The 25496-nt window shown below is 42.1% G+C and overlaps 1 long non-coding RNA gene across 1 annotated transcript in view; it reads left to right on the forward strand.

Annotated features, from left to right (window-relative positions):
* The first annotated feature begins 12495 nt into the window (after positions 1 to 12495).
* LOC120947072 overlaps positions 12496 to 25496 on the forward strand; it is a 49435-nt gene continuing 36434 nt past the window's right edge. Inside the window, exon 1 of the long non-coding RNA XR_005750818.1 lies at positions 12496 to 12694. This is a non-coding gene — a long non-coding RNA (uncharacterized LOC120947072). The remainder of the gene's footprint in view (positions 12695 to 25496) is intronic.

Genomic DNA, 25496 nt, shown 5'->3' on the forward strand with positions numbered 1-25496 from the left:
CCCACCGGGCGAATGCCCGGTTCGCCCGATGGCCAGTCCGGGCCTGGCGTGGGGCTGTTTTTCAGCATACGGTACTGCTAAACTTCAAACATTTGAAGGAAGGATGAATGGAAAAATGTACCAAACATGCTTAATAAAAAATCTGCTCCCATCTACCAGAATGATGAAGATGAAACAAGGGTGGACCTTTCGGCAAGACAATGATCCCAAACACAAAGCCAAGGAAACTCTCAATTGGTTTTAAAGAAAGAAAACAAAGCTGCTAGAATGGCCCAGCCAATCACCTGACTTGAATCCAATAGAAAATCTATGGAAACAACAACAAAATTAGAGTACATAGAAGAGGCCCACAGAACCTTTAACATTTGAAGACTGTTTGTGTGGAAGAATGGGCCAAAATCACACCTGAGCTATGCATGCGACTAGTTTCTCCATACAGGAGGCATCCAAGCTGTCATTATCAACAAAAGATTTTGTACATAGTGTTAAATACATTTCAGATAGCGTGTTTAATACTTTTTCCTGTGCCATTCCATTTTATTACACATAACTTAAAGGAGTTGTAAAGGCAGAAAGTTTTTTTATCTTAATGGTTTCTATGAACTAAGATAAAAAGTGTGCAGCAGCCCCCCCCCCCCCAATGCTTACCTGAGGTCCCTCTCTGTCCAGCGATGTCCACGAATGTCTCAGCAATCCAAGATCGTCCTTCCTGTTTGGCTGAGACACAGCAGCGACATCATTGGCTCCTGCTGCTGTCAAAGTCAGCTAGCCTATCACGGGAGAGAAGGGGCGGGCCAGGTTGGGGCTCTGTGTCTGAATGGACACAGGGACCTGTGATTCAGCTTGTGTGCCCCCATAGCAAGCTGCTTGCTGTGGGGGCACTGAATGGGAGGGAAAGGCCAGAATCACAGAAGAGGGACCTGAGAAGAGGAGGATCCGGGCTGCTCTGTGCAAATTCACTTCAACAGAGCAGGTAAGTATAAGTATGTTTGTTATTTTTATAGGAAAAAAAATAGGATTTTACAATCACTTTCATTTCTGAACATTTGTTTGGAGACTGCCATTTCAAATAATTGCCTGGCTGCCATGCTGATCCTTCCTTCTTTAATACTATGAGTTGCTTACACAGAAAGAGAACGTAGATGGAAAGTTCTGGCCCTAACCTTTCCCTGCCAGCAGTCTAGTCATTTCTCAGCATGATGTATTTTCCTGAGAATATGTTAATAAATGTCCTCCTGTTTCAGAGCAAATAGCTGACATTTTGCAACGTTGCTCACTCTCAATCTTGACTGTCAATAGCAGCTGGTGTCTCCTCTGATGATCTAAACCAAGAGTGGTTTACAATGATGTGGTCACTGTGCTAGCTCTGACATAGTGGATCACACGCAGCCTGGAGGTTTCAGCCTGCAGATGGAACTTTGCTGCCTTCAGACTGCAGTGTTCATGTGAAGTGCTGTCTTTTAATAGTGTCACTGTCAGAATCAAACCCAAATTAAAAGTGCTCCTGTCTGTTCTCCCAGCCCAAAGGCCATACTGCTTGCAGGTGTTAGTTAAGCTGAATACCGGCTTGTCAGGCACATTCAGGGCTACAACAAAATGGCGTAAATCTTTCTTTGTTAAAAAATTCAACAAGATCTGGAGACTGTGGCGGGAGAAAAATAGTATCCAAATCTAAGAAATAGCGGTAGAAGGGAATGGACGATTTAGGGAACAAGGTTAAGAGGGTATGGAAGATGAATGAAAGGGATGAAAGAGAATGTGGGGCACATGCTAGTCAGAGGGAAGGTAAGGTATAGGGCAGTGATGGCGAACCTATGGCACGTGTGCCACAGCTGGCACGTCAAGCCCTCTCTGTCGGCATGCCAGGGGAATCCCCCAAGCCAGGCAGTCACTTGCACTGACGGTGAAGGCAGGGAGGAGCAGGCTCTCTTCCTTGCATTAGTGCCAGTGACGTTGGCAGGGGGGTTGACAACCAGTTATCTTGTCCAATGTGTGCCGTTTAGGAGGGGTGTAAAATTCTTCTTCCTCCACCTTCCCGACTCTGTTCGGCAGCTTATTGCCTCCCCTGGACTCCTACACCTCTGGTAAGGCATTCGGGGATTCCTTTCTGCAGGCCAGGTACCCTTTTCCAGCTCCCCCTGCTCCAGGATGACTTTGGTTCAGTCTCTCCTAGTGCAGCCTGTGGAAAAGCGAAGGGTGGAGGGGCAGTGCTCAGAGCTGATCTTCCATGAACAGAGGGGCAATGGCTGCTAGCTGACATCCAGGTTGCGGGGATATCGAGCGAGCGACTGGATGGCGGGGATTCTTTCAATACTGCCCAAGGAGAGCTGGACGATGAGGCCATAGAAAGGTAAAGAGGATGGATCCTCCGATCTACATTGTACTGTGTGTGGGGGGATGTTAGTAGTGCACGAAGCATGTGTCATGTAGGTGAGTGCAATGGTCATGTAGGTCAGTGCAATGGTCATGTAGGTGAGGGCAATTGTCAGGTAGGTGAGTGCATGTTGCACAGTGCATTCTGCATTCTTTTTGGTCCCTTAGGGCTCATTCAGAGGGATGATCAGTCCCATCCTCTGTACAGAGATGCTGGCAGGTTTAATTCTGTGTTGGCACATCGCGGCGATCGGTGATGCGGTGTGTCAGTCTGACACACCACTACACTGATCTCGGTAAAGAGCCTCCGGCGGAGGCTCTTTACCATGTGATCAGCTGTATCCAATCACGGCTGATCACAATGTAAACAGGAAGAGCCGCTGATCGGCTTTTCCTTACTCGCGTCTAACAGACGCGAGTAGAGCAGAGCCGATCGGCTGCTCTCCTGACGGGGGTACGTGCTAATAGTTTATTAGCGCAGCCCCCCCTTGGATCACTGCACAGGACCACCAGGGATGGGAATCCACACTGGACCACCAGGTATGCCCCTAGACCACCAGGGAATGCCAATCTGTGCCAAGGCAGCTGCCAATCAATGCCCAGGCAGCTGCCAACCAGTGCCCACTCAAAATTCCTGCCAGTGCCAGTGCCACCAGGGATACCCAGCAGTGCTGCATATCAGTGCCGCATGTCAGTGCCCATCAGTGCCATGTATCGATGCCCATCAGTGCCGCCTATCAGGGCCCATCAGTGCCGCCTATCAATGCCACCCATAAGTACCCACCATTGCAGCCTTTCAGTGCCCGTCAGTGTCGCCTATCAGTGCCAATCAGCCCGTGCCCCTTGATGAAGTGATTCTTTCACGAAACTAGTCGGGCGGACCGAGCTGCACACTGGCATCACCCCCTGGACTGCTCCAAGATTCCTACGCTGACGGGTTTGTCTGTCTGTATCCGGCCGGTGCAGCAGACTTACAGCTGTTTTTCTACTGAAAAGGTGTGAGTTTTTAACACATACGAATTTGTACTAATACATACAGTTTTTTACATTATCGAGTCATCTCTTGTCTCTTTTTCATGTACATGTGATCACCACTATTGGAGTATTTGAATGAGGAGATGATTTACGTCAGGCTGTCTACATTCCAACTAGCCCAGCAGTTTGCTATATCCTTCATGCGATCTGGGGTCCCCTGTAATTAAGGGACCAATACGATCTGGTAAGCAGATTTGTGTGCTCTTTTGGTGGAGGCCCCTCTTTGGATTGTCACCTATCAACAAATACCATATGTGCATCACACAAGACTACACCATTTAGGACTTTCATTCATTCTGGTGGAGGAGGATCTGAATTCCTTTCTTTTTCTTTTGGTTACAGATCATTTGGACACAAATTCTCTGTTATTTGTCTTTTTTTGATGGTTTTTTAAGCCTTCTCCTTTTTGGAGATTTGGCTTCTCACCTATAAGGACACATTCACCAAGTCAGGTGTCATATAGTCATGTATATGCCTTTGGATAGGAATGAATGCTTTTTCTTTTTAACAACATATGGGATTGTTTATTTGTTAAATGTTATATTTAGGTTTATTGTTCACAAGGTATAGCACGATTCTTTTTCTTTTTTTCACAGTGCCAACCAGTGCCGCCTATCAATGCCCATTAGTGCTGCATATAAGTGCCACCCAACAGTGCCGCCTACAAGTGCCCATCAGTGCTGCATATCAGTGCCCATCGTCAGTGCCACCTCATTGGCGCCGCTTCATCGGTGCTGCCTTATCAGTGCCGCCTTATCAGTGCCCATCAGTGAAGGCGAAAACGTACTTATTTACAAAATTTTAAAACAGAAAAAAAATAAAAACTTAAATTTTTTTCAAAATATTCGGTATAGCAAAAAATAAAAAACCCAGAGGCGATAAAATACCACCAAAAGAAAGCTCTATTTGTGAGCACAAAATGATAAAAATTCTGTTTGGGTACAGTGTAGCATGACCGCGCAATTGTCATTTAAACAGCGACAGCAGAGAAAGTTGAAAATTGGCTTGGGCAGGAAGGGGCATAAGTGCCTGGTATTGAAGTGGTTAAGCTTAGTCTCCTACCCATGGAAGAACCACCTAAAAAGATTTATACTTTCACTGTGATGGAGCGGAACAATCATAATAGATCTGGGGGAGAGGGAGCAGAGTGGGGGATTTCAAAATTCCCCATCTGCTGGAGTGGCTGCAGGGATTCTGACAGCTCTGCAACCCCAAAGGTAAGTACAGCAAAGACCGGGAAGGTGGGGAAGATGTTCAGTATTGGTGCACCTTTTATATATTTTTTTTGTAAGGGAGAACTAACATAAAATTATTTAGTTATGCAAATCCCTCAAAGAGATATTGTTAGATTAACTAATCCATGGTGTCACTTGGCCTGGGCATCTACTGTAGGTATTTATGCCAAGAAAGTTTAAATCAAACTTTTTTTCTGCTATAAAAATTTGTTTCACTGAATTAGAAAGTGCTGATGTTAGGTGGGTGGGCATAGCGCATGGCAAATAGCATTTTAAGAACAAGGCCAGTAATGTCAGCTTCTTCTTTTTTTTTCTTTTATGTCCACCTGCTTTGAGAGGCAACCTAAAGAGGAGCTCCAGTAATTTTTGTGTTTTTTAAAAGTCAGCAGCTACAAAAACTGTAGCTGCTGGCTTTTAATAAACAGACACTCACCTGTCCAAGGATCCAGCAATGTGGTCACCCAAGCCATTCCTTCCCTCCTTCTTCTGTCCCTGGCATCTCAACTGTGTGCACCAGGCTGTGACAGTTTCTGGTTTCACAGCTGGGTGTTCACTACACATGTGCGAGCCACACTATGCAGTGTTAATGGTGGAAGGGGGAGGGGAGAACACCTCCCAAAACCAGGTGGTAAGGAGGAGGCCTTAAAGCAGAACTTGCCTTTTTGGGTGGAGCTCCGCTTTAAAGAAAGATCAGTGTAAAAATACTGATTTCTATCTAAAGTTGATGGTTAGAAATGCAAAAATGATGATCAAATCAAACATTACTGGTTTCTTTATAATCAAAGTATAAAATTGTTTTGTTAATTAAAAATAAAGCTAGTTGCAATATGGTTATTTTGACAGGTTTATTAAATGTGCTATGTAGGGACTGTAGTGGTGGATATTAAAAATGCATATCACTGCATGAGTACAGTTATGTAAGCTGCTGGGAGAAATGACAGAGATACAGAGTAATCTCTACACTCCCTGGAGAGAGCTTACTTCAGTTTAAGCAGTACGGGAACACAAGGCAGTGTTAATGTACATTTCCATTTAGAAAATCAGAGAGATGTGAAAACACTGCTCTTGAAACACACTGTTATGCTAAATTACCACCCATTACAGAACTAGTTAGAGATTCATTTACCAAAGGAATTTTTTTTTTTGTATTCAAAGCAGTGCATGTAATTATAACCAGGCCCGGACTGGGACAACAAATAGGCCTGAGCATTTTAGACTGAGCAACCCATGGCTAATTTACTGGGAGGCACGAAGAGCACGAGGGGGGGGGGGGAATGTTGAGGGGGGGAGAACACAGGGGAGTGTGGAGAGCACTAGAGGCGCCATAGAGCACAGGGGGTGAAGAGCACAGGAGGGTGGAAAGCACTAGGGGAAGCTGCTGGGAGTAGAGCAAAGATTGCACATACCATACCATCTACAATCTGCAGAGATAGTTGAGAGAATGAATCGAACACTAAAAGACAGGCTTAAGAAGAAGGTATTGCAATTGGGAAGGAATTGGCTGATCCATCTGCCTTCAATGCTGATGGCTTTATGAGGGTCTGCAGCGAAAGGTACATCAATAACCACATATGACTTAATGACGGGGAGAATGATGAACCTCAGCCATCCAGCAGACCCAATACTTGGTACTCCTCTGGGAGAGAGTGCTGAAAGGGACACATTTTTGGCATTCTGGTATGCTCTTAAGCTGGGGTGGGTCTCACACTCTCTCCAACAGGTACAGGGGTATTTGCAATTTGCTGCAAATAAAATTGCACCTGAAGAGAAAGGTCTGAAAGGCCTCCCATTAGCTTGTCGATTGGAGACCGGGTTATGGTGAAAAATGTTGTTTCCAAAGCTCACGGACAAAAAGAGTGCAAAAGTCATGAAAAGGAGGGAGATGGAGAAGTGAGTTCTTGCCGATCAATGTAAAAGGTACTGCTGATAAGAATTGATTGTGCTCTTGTTCTTCTTTTTCCAGAGTCCTAGTGAAGCAGATTGACAAGGTCTCTGGAGATTGGATGGAAGGATCATAATTGTCTTGTTGGCGAGCCATCATGTAACAGTCATGCAACATCTCAAATTTATTCAGATTAATTTTTTAGGGGATTATGTGGAAAGGGAAAATCAGCAGGAGATTACCTTGAATTTTCCCGGGAAGTTAAGTATTGATTATGGGTTGGCCTCCCTTCATTGCATATCCCAGCATGTGTAAAACAATGAGGTTTGGATCCCATTGTTTGTATACACAAGCCTAGGCACGACTTGTCTGCTTAACCTAGACTTCTTGGTGGCTCTGTTACATAGATACAAAGCTAACTGAAATATATTCATAATTACAATATGTTACAGCTATTAATGGAGATTTCACCTAAACTCATAAGGCAACATCCTTCGTGATGCTAGTTCTCTAAGGTTCTCTAACAAACCTCTGAAGGATTTACAGAACAGCTATATTTATACTGAAATTAAATTACACAAAGGTGAACTCTATTTACTTATTAGGTGACTTGATTTTAGTTAGGGTTATCAGACTAAAGGCGGCTGAATACAAATGCATGCCACACTTTTCACATATTTTTTTGTAAAGAATTTGTAAAAACATTTATAATTTTTCTTCTACTTCACAATTATCAAATAATTGTTAGCCTCTTAAGTAAGGAATATATAAAAAATTAAGTAGTAGTACCATCATCCAAAACTAGATTAGATAGAAATAGGGTATCTGTACCGTTTTATTTGTTTGTGATGTTTAATGTTTTTTGTGTTTTGATATTATGTTAATAAATTTACTTAATTTTTCATATATTTTCGTTTCGAAATTATCTATTTATCTTGTACCAGAATAGTCCATTTTCCCGCTCTCCCTCTTTTGCGGCCTCCTGGGTCTTGGTGTACCCTAAGCTCTATTTCTATCTACTTCACAATTATGTGCCACTTTGTGTTGGTCTATCACATACAATCCAAAAAAAATACATTTACGTTTTTGGTTGTAACAAAATGTGGGAAATTCCAAAATGTCAAGGGGTGTGAATACTTTTTCAAGACACTGTATCTTTACTATAGATATATATATTTTGTATAATATCAGTGTATATATTATATCAATATACTTTAAAAGATCAAATACACATCCAAGAGCCTGGATAAAAGAAAACAAAAACAAAACTGGAGTTGTTGCTGGGAGCTAAAAGCTAGTACTTTTACTTGTCTGCAATGGGCAACTGCATATGCATTTTAATTTAATTATTGCAGTTAATATAATATAACAAATAATTAACCATATCTCTGCTCATGCAAATTGTCAATGTGGTGAAATGTGGAGTTTTGCTTTAAGTGTATTCTTTATCCTAGTATTTTTACCATAGTATTTAAGATTCCTGCATGTTATGGTTGGTAGTGTGGCTGGCTGATTGGAAGTAGTGAGTCTCTCGGTAACAAAGAAGAGAAGGAGGTAGAAAGAGATACAGCTGATGGAGATGTAATAAGAGTGTGGGGGAAACTACAAAGCAGTGAGGCTTGGAAAGGAGAATTAATGAAGGAGAAAGAGGAACACTGAGTGGGCGAGCTAAAGATTGGTGCTGAAGAGGGACAGAGTGTGAGAAAGAAGGAAAGGGCAGAATAATAGTAAGAATAAAGAATCACCTTAACTGTGTGTTTTTACTTGCCCCCCCACCACCCAGACCACAAGCCTAAAAGAGCCATTCATGACGCATTGCCTTTTTACATTAGTTTGGCACATGTAAGGTTACATAGGAAAATATTTGGTTGCTATCGACAACTTTGCTTTCGTACTTTGCAAATAAGTTACAGATGGTCTAGATGGCATATAAAAGGGTTTTAAAAAAAAGTACTACTTGGCTTGTAGCACTGGTTTAAACATTAAATCAGAGTTCCACACAAAAGTGGAACTTCCGCTTTGAAGTATCCTGACCCCCTGACATGCCACATTTGGCATGTCATTTTTTTTGGGGGGGGGTACCTAGTTTTGGCAGGAACCCAGCTTCCATTTCTGCCTGTGCCACCTAGGTGACTCCTCCCTCCCTGCAATTTTCTGAGACACATCACAGGTCCCAGAAGATTTCTTGGCCATTCACGATGTGCAGCGCGACTCGCACCCGGCTGTGCAGCCACAAGCTGTCACAGCCAGGCAGGGCTGGTGCAAGGATTTTTGACACCCTATGCAGAACCAAATTTTTCCGCCACCCCCCTTGGCTCCACCACCGACTCTACCCCCTTTGTCCTGCCCATGTATACTCCACCTTTTTAACAAAGCGCCCATCATATGCAGCCTCACCAGCACCCATCAAATGCAGCCTCACCAGCGCCTATCAAATGCAGGCTCACCAGCGCCCATCAATGCAGCCTACCAGCGCCCATCAATGAATGTTTGCGTGCTTCTATTCAATCAGGAGTCGGGACACAGAAACAGTTCGCTGCTGTGCCTCTGACACTATGTGCGAACGGAGTGGAAGCTGCCTGCTGATGCTGAGACTTAGTTGCTTGCTGCAGAGAGAAGAGAGTAGGAACACCAGTGGCCGGGAGCCCTATGCCGCAGTGCGCCCTAGGCGGCTGCCTAGTTTGCCCAGTGGTAGCACCGACCCTGCAGCCAGGTGCCCACAGTAGTGGTGCCGTGGACAGGTGGGGGAGAAAACGAAGGCTTTGGGCATATGCATTGCTGGACTATGGGACAGGTGAGTGTTTGTTTATTAAGTCAGCAGCTACACTTTTTATAACTGCTGGTTTTTAATAAACATGAGTCCAGCTGGAACTCCGCTTTAAAAGAAAATATACAGTGACTTGAAAAAGTATTTATACCCCTTGGCATTTTCCACATTTTGTCATGTTACAACCAAAAATGTACATGTTTTTTATGTAATAGACCAACACAAAGTGGCACATGATTGTGAATTGGAACGAAAATGATAAATGGTTTTCAATTTTTTTACAAATATGTGAAATGTGTGGTGTGCATTTGTATTCAGCCTCCTTTACTCTGATACCCCTAACTACAATCTAGTGGAACCAATTGTCTTCAGAAGACACCTAATTAATAAATATAGTCCACCTGTGTGTAATTTAATCTCAGTATAAATACAGCTGTTCTGTAAAGCCCTCAGAAGTTTGTTAGAAAAACTTAATGAACAAACAGCATCATGAAGGAAAAGGAACACACCAGACAGGCCAGGGATAAAGTTGTGGAAAAGTTAAAGCAGGGTTAGATTATAAAAAATATCCTAAGCTTTGAACATCTCATAGAGCACTGTTCAATCATCTGAAAATGGAAAGAGTATGGCACAAATGCAAACCTACAAAGACATGGCCGTCCACCTAAACTGACAGGCTGGTCAAGGAGAGCATTAATCAGAGAAGCAGCCAAGAGGCCCATGGTAACTCTGGAGGAGCTGCAGAGATCCACAGCTCAGATGGGAGAATCTGTCCACAGGACAACGATTAGTCGTGCACTCCACAAATCTGGCCTTTATGGAAGAGTAGCAAGAAGAAAGCCATGGTTGAAAGAAAGTCCCATTTTTTCTTTTCTTTTTAAGAAGCCATGTGGGGACAGAGCAAACATGTGGAAGAAGGTGCACTGGTCAGATGAGACCAAAATTGAAGTTTTTGGCCCAAAAGCAAAACACTATGGGCCAGATTCTTAGTGGAGATGCGACGGCGTATCTCCAGATACGCCGTCGTATCTCTGAGTTGCGCCGTCGTATCTATGCGCCTGATTCATAGAATCAGTTTTGCAAAGATTTCCCTTAGATCCGACAGGCGTAAGTCTCTTACGCCGTTGGATCGTAACTGCATATTTACGCTGGCCACTAGGGGCGTGTACGCTGATTTACGCGTTGAAATATGTAAATCAGCTAGATACGCAAATTCACGAACGTACGCCCAGCCAACACAGTTACGCCGTTTACGTTAGGCTTTTCCCGGCGTATAGTTACCCCTGCTATATGGTGGCGTAAGTGCGGCGTACCAATGTTAAGTATGGCCGTCGTTCTCGCGTCGAAATTTGAAAAATTCAAGTCGTTTGCGTAAGTCGTCCGTGAATGGGGCTGGACGACATTTACGTTAACGTCGAAACCAATGACGTCCTTGCGGCGTATTAGGAGCAATGCACACTGGAAAAATTCCACGGACGGCGCATGCACCGTTCGGAAAAAATGACAATCACGTCGGGTCACAGAATATTAACATAAAACACACCCCCCTGTCCCACATTTGAATTAGGTGGGCTTACGTCGGCCGATTTACGCTACGCCACCGCAACTCATGGAGCAAGTGCTTTGAGAATACAGCACTTGCCCGTCTAAGTTGTGGAGGCGTAACGTAAATCAGATACGTTATGCCGCCGCAAAAGATACGCGGATCTACGTGAATCTACCCCTATGTGTGGCAGAAAATTAACATCGCACATCACCCTGAACACACCATCCCCACGTGAAACATGGTGGTGACAGCAGCATGTTGTGGGGAGGCTTTTCTTCAGCAGGGACAGGGAAGCTGGTCAGAGTTGATGGGAGGATGGATGGAGCCGAATACATGGCAGTCCTGAAAGAAAACCTGTTAGAGTTTGCAAAAGACTTGAGACTAGGGCGGAGGTTCACCTTTCATCAAGACAATGACCCTAAACATACAACCAGAGCTACAATGGAATGGTCTAGATCAAAGCATATTCATGTGTTAGAATGACCCAGTCAAGGTCCAGACCTAAATCCAATTGAGAATCTGTGGCAAGACTTGAAAATTTCTGTTCACAGATGCTGTCCATCCAATCTGACAGAGCTTGAGCTATTTTGCAAAGAAGAATAGGCAAAAATGTCCCTCTCTAGATGTACAGAACTGGTATAGAGACATACCCAAAAAGACTTGCAGCTGTAATTGCAGGGAAAGGTGGTTCTACAGAGTATTAATTCAGGGGGGCTGAATACAAATGCACGCCACACTTTTTAGATATTTATTAAAATGGTTGAAAACCATTTATCATTTTCCTTCCACTTCACAATTATGTGCCACTTTGTGTTGGTCTATCACATGAAATACATTTACACTTTTGGTTGTAACATGACAAAATGTGGAAAATTTCAAGGGTTATGAATACTTATTCAAGGCACTTCGACAGACAATTCTTTTATCTTTTGACGAGACCCAATCTTCTTTTGGTCGTCTCTGGACATTTTCAGTGATAGCAAACAAGTTTAGTAAACACCGTTTATATTTTGCAGCAGTACTAAGTAGACTGACTTGCATACTAAACATTCTTTTATTATTTGATTCTAAGCAAGTGCACTATTTTATAACACACAGCTAAATAGCCAAATGCTTGCATCCTTCAGTTCCCGCTAGAGACTTCTCGACAAAATCCTGCTTCACATCTTTGATTTCTTGTATGTTATATAGCTTGTTCTTCTGGTTTGCTTCTCAGGCTCTCCCCATATGTTCCCATCCGCTTTGCCCTGCTTTGCTTAACATGCTACCAGCTATTTCTCTGCTAAAATCATATAAATTACTTTTATTTTGTCTTGTGATGTGTTTATTTTATTACCATTGATTTAAAAGTTGAATTTATAAAACAATATGTGGTCATAGACTGTTATTTCCACTTAGTATAGTACAAGGTTACCATGCCTTTTCCTGTGTTATTATATACTTGATAACAATAAATGAAATGTGCTATGCTTGCATAACTTACTACATCTCTTTTCTGTAACAGCTTTATTTAAAGCTGATCACCAGGCATCACCTCCACCACCCCTTGCCCCCTTTAACTATTCGCTGGCATAAAAATCTAAAGACAGATTTTACAGACTTAAATCTGTAGTCACTTGATGCTCCTGTCCCAAGTCTTCTCTTTGTTTGCAGGAGATGGGGCTTTCTTTCTGTGTCCATGTCACTGCCATTGTGATGTGGACAATTCTATATTGCCGTCCAGTGCCAGGATCCTCTCAAGATACAGAAGAGAGTCTGAAGGCATTGGCATTAGAGTGAGGGGCCATAGACACATCTGCAGCACTTCCCCTGCATCCAGCAATGATGCCAGGGAGAGACCCTGACAGCAGACTGAGGTGAGTAAAAAAATGCTTAACAAATAAAAAAAAAACACACTGTGCTGAATCAAGAGGGGGTGGGATGGGTGATAAACTTTGCCCAGAGATTGACTTTAAAGGGGTTGTAAACATACGTGTTTTTCACCTTAATGCATCCTTAATGTGTCACATGTATCTATGGATGCCGAGTGTATGATTCAGGAGCGCGCCCGCAAGGTAGCCCCCTCAGGAGAGAGCTTCCCAGAGGGTGTTATCTAATGCGGGGAGGAACCGCGAGAGCCGCCGTGGGACCCCAGAACAGGTGGATCGGGGGCCACTCTGTGCAAAACGAACTACACAGTGGAGGTAAGTATTAAATGTTTGGTATTTAAAAAAAAAAACACAAATCTTTAGTGTCACCTTAACAGGTATGTACACCGAGCAACTGTGATATACAGTAACTCATGGCAACCAAAGCAATTCTGGCCAGTTTCAAGGCTAATAGTCAAACAATTGTCAAAAATGCCACAGGGCACTGGGATACTGGGAACTGGGCACTGCGATAGAGAATATTTAATAAAGCAAAAAAATATTTGAAATAGCATACAGCAGGGAAAGGGCATTTTTGAGGACAACATAAAAAACACCAAACGTTTAAATTACCTGCTTGAAAGATGCCTTAAAGCCCTGTAAACACGGCCCAGATTCTTGTCAGGAAAAAACTTTGGCCCAGAATCTCAAAGGGCTTACGACGGCGCAATGCCATGTACGCCGTTGTAAGTCCTAATCTGGGCCGTCGTATCTATGCGACTGATTCTTAAAATCAGTTACGCATAGATATCCATTAGATTCGACAGGCGTAAGGCTCTTACGCCGTCGGATCTTAAATGCAATTTTTTTTGTTCGCTAGGTGTCGCCTCCGTCGTTTTCCCCCTCGAGTATGCAAATTAGCTAGATACGCAAATTCCCGAACATACGCACGGCCGACGCAGTAAAGTTACGACGTTTACGTTAGGCTTTTCCCAGCGTAAAGTTGCCCCTGGGTATATGAGGCGCAACCAATGTTAAGTATGGCCGTCGTTTCCGCGTCGAAATTTATAAATTTACGTCGTTTGCGTAAGTCGTCCGTGAATGGGGCTGGACGCCATTTACGTTCACGTCGAAACCAATGACGTCCTTGCAACGTCATTTGGAGCAATGCACCCTGGGATATTTTACGGACGGCGCATGCGCAGTACGTTCGCTTAATTTAAATGCTACACGCCCCCTACCCGCCTAATTTGAATTAGGCGGGCTTGCGCCGGGTGATTTACGCTACACCGCCGCAACTTTACAGGCAAGTTCTTTGTGAATAAAGCACTTGCCTGAAAAACTTGCGGGGGCGTAACGTAAATGAGATACGTTACGCCCGCGCTAAGTTATGCCATTCTACGAGAATCTGCCCCTTTGTTTTTCCTGACGAGATTCCTGGCAAGATTCTCTTGCCGGCCGAGTGTACACGTACGATTCAAAAGAACCGCCGTTCTTTTGAATGGCACTAACGTGGTGATGTCATCGACTACGGAGAGCATGAGCTTGTCACATTCGATGCCATCGCCGCCATCTTGCTTCACCCTACCTATGCCTTGGAAGCTACCGCGCATGTGTCAAAGTAATTTCGAGCATGCGCAGGTTTCCATGGAGACAGATAAGTATACACACGCTCGGGTTTCTCGGCAGGAATACACTGCCGAGAATCACAACGAGAAAATAGAGAGCAGGTTCTTTATTTTTCTCGTCTAGATTCTGGGCAGTTTTCTTGACGAGAAACGGTTTACTCGGCAAGAAAGCTCTGCCAGCAGTTTTCTTGCTGTTTCTTGCCCAGAAAACCCTGCGTGTGTACGAGGCTTTAGGCTGTATGATTTTCACAGACAACATCAGCTACACCATAATCTGGCATCAAACATTTCGGATGTATGACTTTTTAACTTTACATTTGGTTTAGCTTAAATACAACAGCAGTATGCTAAACGAATTATCTTAAAATTGAAAAAAAAAACGTTTTTAGGTAGATTTGGCTGCAACACTTAACTTTTATTCAAGCAGTAATAGATCTAAAGTGATTGGTGGAAGTAGCATGCATAACAAAACCAATAGTTATAAGAAAGTGTACTCTTATCAAGGATTTCTTGTTGGTATATCATTTGAGAAAGGCTGAAAAAATAAATAAAAGAGAAAGGCTGGTCCAGATAAGGCTGTGCATTCTGAATTTAAAGTCATGGGGCTAGATTCAGGTAGCTGCGCCCATTCTTACGGCGGCGCAGCGTATCGTATTTACGCTGCGCCGCCGTAAGTTTGAGAGGCAAGTGCTGTATTCACAAAGCACATGCCTCCTAACTTACGGCGGCGTAGCGTAAATGGGGTCGGCGTAAGCGTGCCTAATTCAAATGATGATGAGGGGGACGTGTTTTATTTAAATGAATGTTGACCCTACGTAATTTACGTTTTTTACAACGGGGCATGCGCCGTTCGTGAAAGAATCCCAGTGCGCATGCTCGAAATTCCGCCGCAAATCGTCATTGCTTTTGACGTGAACGTAAATTACGTCCAGCCCTATTCGCGAACGACTTACACAAACGACGTAAAAAATTAAAATTTCTAAGCGGGAACGACGTCCATACTTAACATTGGCTGCACCTTCTAATAGCAGGAGTAACCTTACGCCGAAAAAGCCTAATGTAAACAAATTGCGCAGGGCGTACGTACGTTTGTGAATCGGCGTACCTAGGTCATTTGCATATTCTATGCCGAAAACAACAGAAGCGCCCCTAGCGGCCAGCGTAAAATTGCACACAATTATACGCCGCCATATTCAAGTTACGTCGGCGGAGGAAGCCTATTTTTTGAACGTATCTGCCTTTTGAGAATCGGTGTAAAGATACGACGGCGCAGATTTGAAATTACGGTGGCGTATCTGCTACCTGAATCTAGCCCATGGTCTATACTTTAAAGTTTAAATAGGATTCATTTGATTGTGATGTCAGGCACTTTTGTACCTATCTTTCCATTACACAAATTGGTATATGAGGAGGCTGATTCAGTTTTGTGTGTTGCATGAAAACCAGATCACATTATTGACATTGAAGTTTGCCTTTGGTAGAACCTTAAAAACATACCGAACATTATGCCAAAATACACAAAAGCGACAGCTGCTTTTGATTTTAAAATTTAGAAACATAATGAGAAATCAGTTTTTTATCACAGTGCAGTAAAAAGCAGGATCAACTTTATTTGAAACTTTAAAGCTAAACTCTGGGATAAAATGTATTTGTGTACATTTGTTATATACCAATGACCTACCTTAAATACTATAGGGTTAGTTTACTAAAACTGGATAGTGCAACATCTGGTGGAGCTCTGCATGGTAGGCCAATACGCCAATAGCTTGTTCAATAAAGCTTTGACAAAAAAAAAACTGGACGCTGATTGGTTTCTATGCAGATCTGCACCAGATTTTATACTCTATTTTAATAAATCAACCCCCGTGTGTCCCATGTGTAGATGACTGCTGTGTTTAGAACTTTTAATTCCAAGCTTCCCCAACAGAATTGTGAGCGCTAAACTTGTGGCACTGACACTTTAGGCCCCGTTCACACTGCCGGACCATTCAGGTCCGCCTGTGATTTTTTTTGGGCGGACCTGAACAGCCGCTCCATTCTTCTTTCTGGAGCGTCGGATGTCAGCGGTGACATTTCCGCTGACATCTGACCCGATCCGCTAAAATCAAACGAATGGCAATACATGGCCAATCGTCCATGGCGGATCGGATCGAGTGAGATCTGATGAAAACGGACAGCATGTCCGTTTTCATCAGATCTCTCCATAGGAGACAGCAGTGCTGGACAAGCCCCTCCCCGCTCAGTTAGCAGAGAGGGACCTGTCATCCCGCGGCTCAGCAGAGATCTACGGAGAGATCTCCCGCTCAGCTGGCGGGAGCTGGTGGACTCCGCTGCGACGGATCCGCCCTGTGTGAAAGGGGCATTACAGTTCAGACTCTAATATAGTGTATACAGTGAAGAAGGGTCACTTGCATCCCACTTCATCCATTAAAAAAAAAACTGTATTGTAATCTTTTCACAGAAGCCAAGTAGAACAAAATGTAGGGCCAGATTCATGTAGATTTACAGCGGCGTATCGTATCCCGTTTACGTTACGCCGCCGCAAGTTTCCATCGTAAGTGCTTGATTCACAAAGCACTTGCGTGTAAACTTTTGGCGGTGTAGCGTAAAGCCGTCCGGCGCAAGCCCGCCTAATTCAAATGGGGCGTGTACCATTTAAATTAGGCGCGTTCCCGCGCCGAACGTTCTGCGCATGCTCCGTTTGGAAATTTCCCACCGTGCTTTGCGCGAAATTACGGCGCCCCGACGTGTTTTTTGAACAGCGACGTGCGTAACGTACTTTCGTATTCCCGGACGTCTTACGCAAAAAAAAAAATTTAATTTGACGCAGGAACGACGGCCATACTTTAACCACTTAAGCCCCGGACCAATATGCAGCCTAAAGACCCAAGGGGTTTTTACAGTTCGGGACTGCGTCGCTTTAACAGACAATTGCGCGGTCGTGCGACGTGGCTCCCAAACAAAATTGGCGTCCTTTTTTCCCCACAAATAGAGCTTTCTTTTGGTGGTATTTGATCACATCTGCGGTTTTTAGTTTTTGCGCTATAAACAAAAATAGAGCAACAATTTTGAAAAAAAAGCAATATTTTTTACTTTTTGCTGTAATAAATATCCCCCAAAAACATATATAAAAACATTTTTTTTCCTCAGTTTAGGCCGATACGTATTCTTCTACCTATTTTTAGTAAAAAAAATCGCAATAAGCGTTTATCGATTGGTTTGCGCAAAATTTATAGTGTTTACAAAATAGGGGATAGTTTTATTGCATTTTTATTTTTTTTTATTTTTTTACTACTAATGGCGGCGATCAGCAATTTTTTTCGTGACTGCGACATTATGGCGGACACTTCGGACAATTTTGACACATTTTTGGGACCATTGTCATTTTCACAGCAAAAAATGCATTTAAATTGCATTCTTTATTGTGAAAATGACAGTTGCAGTTTGGGAGTTAACCACAGGCGGCGCTGTAGGAGTTAGGGATCACTGTGTATGTGTTTACAACTGTTTGGGGGTGTGGCTGTAGGAATGACGTCATCGATCGTGTCTCCCTATAAAGGGAATGACGCGATCGATGCGCCGCCATAGTGAAGGACGGGGAAGCCGTGTTTACACACGGCTCTCCTCGTTCTTCAGCTCCGGGGAGCGATCGCGACGGAGCGGCTATAAACAAATAGCCGCGCCGTGGTCCCGGATCGCTCCCCGAGCGGACCCGACCTCCGCATGTAGCGGGGGGGGTCCCGATCGGACCCCCCACCCGCTAATAGGGGAGGACGTACCCATACGCCCATGTGCCTGTACGTGCCATATTGTGGACGTATATGTACATGGGCTGGTCCTTAAGTGGTTAACATGGATGGTGTAATTTTACACCATCTACATAGCATTCTTAACTGTACGACGGGAAAAAACGACGTAAGAGAATGCCACGAACACGCGTACCTTCGTGGATCGCCGTAAACAGCTAGTTTACATACCCGACGCTGGAAAACGACGCGAACGCCACCCAGCGGCCGCCGGAGAATTACACCTACGATACAAAGCCGTACGCCTGTCGGATCTATGCCAAAAGCCGTCTTATCTTGGTTTGAGGATTCCAAATCAAGATATGACGCAGCAAATTTGAAAATACCCCGGCGTATCAGTAGATACGCCGGCGTATTTCTGCTGTGAATCTGGCCCGTAATCTTTATGTTGTCAGTTGCAGTGAGAGGACAAAAGGACCAGACAACAGCTACTATGTTGCAAAGAATTAGTGATTTAAAGTTTAGATTTGGACAGTATTCACAAACTGAATATCACATTTGAGAATCCTCAAGCACCCACTAGAAGAAATTGGACATGGATGGATGTTGCTGTTCACCATGAATCCCTGATTTTCAGGGCAAGCTGTTTCCACAAAGTGGTCTGTTGGGCCACAGGTAATCATATGGCAGGTCACATCAGCATTCTTTTCTTTGCCTACAAGAAACTGTACCACTGTTCTCATAAGGAGAGCATGCTGGTTGTCACTGTTAACAAGATACAGAATCTGTAAAAGATATTGAATATACAAAATAAACACAAGCTGCAACCAGGAACCAAGGTTAAACGATTCCCAAGTTACAAGTCAGTAAATATAGGCACAGTAGAAATACAGTGTGTGTATATCGCCACCCCTGCTGGGGCCACTGGTAATAACTAGATGTTAAAATGTATAGGAAATAGTGCAGCGCAATATAAATACAATTAAACTAAAGTGCAAAACACAGTTGTTATACCAATAACAAATTAATTATGAATGGTGCATAAATAATGCAAAAAAACTGTCCAAAAAGTGAAAAATTCCAATGGAATAGGGTGACAACCACTCCAAATCTTCACCGGTGACTTTAACTTTAAATAAGTGATCCCTCCACCGTTAAGAATGGCTACTCTCACCTTAAGGTATGGACCCCTGTTTTACCAGGCAGTCATACCAGCAGAAATCGATAGACAGATTGGTGCAATATGTGGATAGCAAACTTCTTAGGCTCGGCAGCATTGAGATCGAGGATAAGAGAAAAAACAGATCTAAGTGCTCTCTGCTTTAAAAACGGCTTAGGTTTATTTAAAAAGCATTAACAGGCTACTCACATTAGCCCGAAAGGCAAAATGGCAGAAAGGAAATACACACAACATGTGTCTTCTCAGAGATGGCAGCAAGCGACTTCAGGCTCCTTCCCCCGCTTTGTGATTGTCCTGTCAGTGTTCAGCTTGCATTTGTGAAAGGGGAGGTTTATTTTATTTAATTTTTGTGCTGATTGCACCCTTTTTGTTTTCAATAACTAGATGTTCCCTAAAAGTACAGAGGCTGCCCACGACTGCAAGCACCATTCCATTCACACCGGCTCCAATAACACAGTCTAGGGCAGCGTTTTTCAACTCCAGTCCTCAAGGCGCCCCAACAGGTCATGTTTTCAGGATTTCCTTTAGATGAAATGACTGTGGTGATTGCTAAGGAAACGAAACTGATCAAATCACCTGTGCAAAATAATGAAAAGCCTGAAAACATGACCTGTTGGTGCGCCTTGAGGACTGGAGTTGAAAAACACTGGTCTAGGGCAATGGTCATCAAACCCTGTCCTCAGGGCCCACTAACAGGCCAGGTTTGCAAGATAACAGAAATACATCACAGGTGATATAATTTGCTGCGCAGTATTCTAGTCTAAATCTCCCCAAGGTAATACATAAAACCTGGCTTTTTAGTGGGCCATGAGGACAGGGTTGATGACCACTGGTCTAGGGGATGTCTTTTTAGCATTTATTGTCTGAAGAAACTTTAACAGGAGAGGGGTTTAGGGTCACAGGTTGCTTCAAAACAATAGCAATAATGGGAGGGCAAACTTCTCACATATCTTCTTACAGCAGACTTTCCTGAATGTAACAGGGAATGACCAGTATATCTAGGACTCTATCAGAGCAGCCCTAGCCCATGTAGCAATCTCTGACACTTGGATCTTTTCTAGCACAAGCACACCCAAATTGCACAGCACGGTCTTTACTCATAATGTCCTTGGAGCGTTTCCTGCTGAGACCCAGATGGCAATCTTCTGTTTTAGAAACTCTCTCCTAGGAGACTGGAATTCTTCCTGAAAAGGAAAGACACTAACCCAGAGCGTCCCACACATTTTTCACCTTACCAGACACCTTCTGGACACCTCCTTCTAGGGATTGGCTGAGGCATGATAAATATTCATACTAGTCATCTGTAACTCTTTGCCCTATATTCTGGAAGCTTCTTCCAAAGACAGTTGGGAGAAATAAAACACCCACCTAAGTAAACCCTGAACAAACAAAACAATATAGAAAAGTGTATGCAAAGTGAATGGTTTGTTAGCTTGGTATTTACAGTGCATTGAAAAAGTATTCATACTTCTTGAAATTTTCCACCTTTTGTCATGTTGCAACCAAAAATGTAAATGTCTTTCATTGGGATTTTATGTGATAGACCAACAAAATTATGTGCCGCTTTGTGTTGGTCTATCACATAAAATCCCAATAAAATACATTTACATTTTTGGTTGTAACATGGCCAAATGTGGAAAATTTCAAGGGCTATGAATACTTTAAGGCACTGTATAGTAAAGTTGCGATCACTCTAAATAAGCAATCACGTGCAAGAGAAATAAAAAAAGTATTATTTTAACATGTACAATATTGAATGATTGATGTGAACCCAGTTTCACATTTAGTTTAGCAAATACAACATTCACTTTGCAAAGTGAACATACACTTTTCAAAATGAATGTTCTCTACTTTTTTAGTAAATCAACAGCAGTGATTATTGGTGTTTTGAAGCAAACTCAAAACTGTATACAGAATCAGACAGATGATGTATAGCATACATACGGTATATAACAATTGCAAAGACCATATTTAAATCAAAACTTAGTTCTTTTTCCACATGTGGTGGTGCCAAGCTAAATCCTAAAGGATATACAATAATTCTTATAACAACATGTCAGAGAGCTATGCCTACTGTTATTACACTTTTGCTGTTTTATAAAGAAAAATAGCTTCTGTAGAGGATTGCTATAGCGGGTAAACAAACAGTCTTTTGATGTGAAAAAATTGATCTATGTCTAGATTAAAGTATTGAATCGTTACAAAACATCAAAGAAAATATAAATAATGATTTTATTCTATCAGAAGCAACCAAATGGGATAAAAAAGAATTTTGACCACTGTCTATTCACTGGATTTAATTATTTGAAATATTAAAGTACACAATAAAGTGTTACAATACCCAGAAATATCAAGCAAATAGGGAAAACTGCAGGGTGTGTTGAATAGTTTGAGATAATATAGTGTGTCTGTATGTACAGTTGATATACAAAGTCTACACACCCCTGGTAAAATGTCAGGTTTCTGTGATGTAAAAAAAATGAGACAAAGATAAATCATTTCAGAACTTTATCCACCTTTAATGTGACCTATAGACTGTACAACTCGAAAAACAAACTAAAATCTTTTAGGGGGGATAGAAACTAAAATAATATGGTTGCATAAGTGTGCATCTTTTGATGAACCATGGCTTTTGCTGTAGGATGCGACTAAGAAAATGTCAGGAAAGACCTACTAGAACAGCTGAACTTTATTTGGGGATAATCGAAGGCACTTTAAAATAATGGCAGGTGTGACTCCTATTTAACACAAGTTTGAATGTGAGTGCTTCATTCTAAACACAGTTATATCCCCAGTTATAAGAGGGTGTGCACACTTATGCAACCATATTATTTTATTTTTTTTAGTTTTACTCCCCCCCCACCCCCCTAAAAGATTTCCGTTTGTTTTTCGACTGAGCTTTGCAGTTTAGAGGTCACATAAAAGGTGGAAAAAGTTCTGAAATTTATCTTTGTCTCATTCTGTGGGGTGATCTGAAGAGGGCTGTGCGCAGGAGACCCCCTTGCAATCTGACAGATTTGGAGTGTTTTGCAAAGAAGAGTGGTTAAGTATTGCCAAGTCAAGATGTGCAACGCTGATAGACTCATACCCAAAAAGACTAAGTCCTGTATTCAAATCAAAAGATGATTCAACAAAGGATTAGTTTAAGGGTGTGCACACTTATGCAACCATATTATTTTAGTTTTTTATCCCCCCCCCTCCCCCCAAAAGACTTCAGTTTGTTTTTTAAGTGAGTTTTACAGTTTATACGTTTGTAGACTGTTTATATCCACTGTATGTGTGTGTGTGTAAAAAATAAAAAATGTGGGGGAGGGGGGATTTGTGAAGCTACATGAACTATAAAGACTAAACTACAATGTTAGTACCAAAAATCTCTTCATTCAAGAATGTAGTAAAGCATGAATGGGAACCATCAGTAGTCGTGGGGTGTATTATCATCATGTTCATTAATTGATATCAAGTTTAAATCTAGTGGAAATGTCTTGGGCAGTAGTTCAACAACTTTTCAGTTCCTGAATCCACCTTCATTGCTCAATAGTCAACTGGTCTACCGGTAGGTACTAGCTAAATTACTGTGAAAATAGCTGCTAATTTAGAGTTTGGGTTTGCACAGGTACAAGCCATTGCCCATTTCAACCTCAAAAATATAGTTCCAGTCCTTCTATATCCTGATCATTGATATATTTCTACAAACAAGATAAAGCAATAACATCTTCCCACTTGGGAACGGATAGAAGGTAGAGCTCAGGTTTTATTTGTTATATCATAAATGAAATACACCTACATTGCAATGCATGTCTGCTGTATCAGGACAGCCTTTCTCACCCTCCATGCATGTGGATTCACGAAAAAGAGTAATTAATTACATAAGTAATAAACCCAGAACCAAAATTATAATATTTTGCAGCTCACCAGTCCTTCCTGTCTTTTGGGTAGCTCTGGATAGAGTAGCAATTGAGACACTTTTGGACAGCAGCCATGTCAGTCTGGGAAGAGCGCAGTGTTAGATCCAGTAGTGATAGGGTAGTGTAAGATTTGGATTAACCTGACCAACAAATTAGCTGAACTCCAGGTAAAACTGTTTAAGCAGGTAAACCAACAGTTTTGTTTGTCCTTTTGAGATAAAGGATTTAATTTATTGAATACATACCATTTGAAGCACCCCTGTCAGTGTTAAAATGTTTGTCTCAATCCTCTATCTGCCATTTTTGCTGGACAACATGGTTTGTTAAGTTAAAAAAGAACAGACTTACTGGCCAGAAGAACAAGTGAAAATAAAGTAACAAAAGCCCCCAAAATTAAAACAAATTCAGCCACTACAAATAATAATTGCTAAGCTGCAATATTTTTTTTAAAACTGCTTTAATGCAACATTAAAAGAATAATACATTTTTGAAGTATTGCTGGCTTAGTAGATTCACTGGAAAGCTGTGGAGTATTATGAATGATAAGCCATGCAATAATTAATCTCCATGTGTCAGCAGATACCATGCATAGTAAAAACTCAGGATTTTCACATACAAGAGCAAATACAAGCATGAATGTGCTCATTGTACCGGAGCATACCCTGCTGTGCGTTATTTTAAAAAACTGCCTGCTAACGCTGCTCCTACATCTAAGGATCTTTTTTTTAAAGAGGCAATGTCGTAAACTTGGTAAACATGTTACCATGGCTTCAACTTTATCCACATCGCAAGAAAGAGGACATGCTAAATGAAGGTTTTGGCTATGGTTTCAAATTGCCTTAATTTTCTGGTTCAGGTTGTATGGTTTTTAAAAAAATATCCTCAGTTAGAATACACCTAACTATAGTTAGAGTTAAGATTTTGAAAGAACTTAGGGAAAAATTGCCCACCCATTTTTCACTCATTTTCTGAATTTCCGTGTTTTTCACTGTTCGGTTGTTTCTTCGGAATGACCTCTAACACATTTAGACTTATTTATCATTTATCTTTACCTGACAGTTTTTCCCTGAACAATGAAATTGATCCTAGTATGTGTTTGGTTTCTTACTTATCCTTTCATGATGCATAACTTAAAATTAGGGAAGTTGGCGATTCTGCTCTTTTAGCTAAAGCTGATATAAAATCAGCTTTTCGTTTATTACCCATACATCCATCAGTGTTTTAGGTTTTGTTTTTCAAGGTGAATTTTTCGTTGACAAGTATCTTCCAATGGGTTGTTCTCTTTCTTGTCATTATTTTGAGCTATTTTCGTCTTTTCTTGAATGAGTAGTCAGGTTCTTATAATTGTTCACACTATTTGGACGATTTCCTATTTATAGGAAAAGCACATGCTATGGATTGTTTATACCTGTTCACTGAAAATTTTATTACCGGTATTTGTCATTTATTTGGGGTACCCTTTAGCTTCTGAGAAATCTGTATCAGACCACCTGTTTAGATATTCTGGGTGTTCCAAGTGACACGGTAGCTATGGAAATCCATCTTTCTATGGAAAAGATTGTTTAAATCAGAATGTTATTGGATTTTATTTGATCCAAAAAGGAAGTTCAATGAGGACGATTCAGACCATATTGGGCTTATTGGCCTTTGCCTCCAGAGTGATGCCTATGGCTATATATTATCAGTTAGGATCTCTTCTGACATTCGTGAAGAGTTCTTGTACTCCTTTAATGGTTGCTTTTTATGGCAAGCCCCCTTTTGTGTTTCCTCTGCTCTAAATCTTTTTACTTATGCCTCTGGAGCTTGTGGATACGGGACATTTTGGCAAGGGCATTTGTCTGCGAGTGAATGACATCCATCACGGATAATAAAATAAAGGGTTTTACAGCTAATATTTTCCTTCTAGAGTTGTTTCCTGTTCTTGTGGCTCTGGAACTGTGGGGTTCACAATTTTGTGCTAAGCGGATTCTCCTACATTTTCTTAATATCTGGCTTACAGCTAAATTTGTTCCAGGTGTTACCAATCTCATTGCAGACTCATTGTCTCATATACAGATGGACAGATTTTGGATGTTGGTTCTGAATGCAGATCCTATTGGCCTGTTCTGTCCACCCCATTTGTGGAATCTGATATGAATCCTGTGATTCTTGCTATCCAGAGTTCCTTAGCTCCTTCCACATGGGCATGTTACAAAGCTGTGTGGACATTGTGCCGAGTAATAGCTTTACGGAAGGTCTGGTGCTGTAATTTTTTAATTATTTGTTGGGTAACTTGTGCATACTCTTATTCCCGTATTTGAAAAGCATGGCAGGAGTGTCCTTATCCTTACGTCTGCAAGGGACTCCTTCCTG

Source organism: Rana temporaria, chromosome 8 (genome assembly GCF_905171775.1).
Source record: "Rana temporaria chromosome 8, aRanTem1.1, whole genome shotgun sequence".
Classification (NCBI taxonomy): domain Eukaryota; kingdom Metazoa; phylum Chordata; class Amphibia; order Anura; family Ranidae; genus Rana; species Rana temporaria.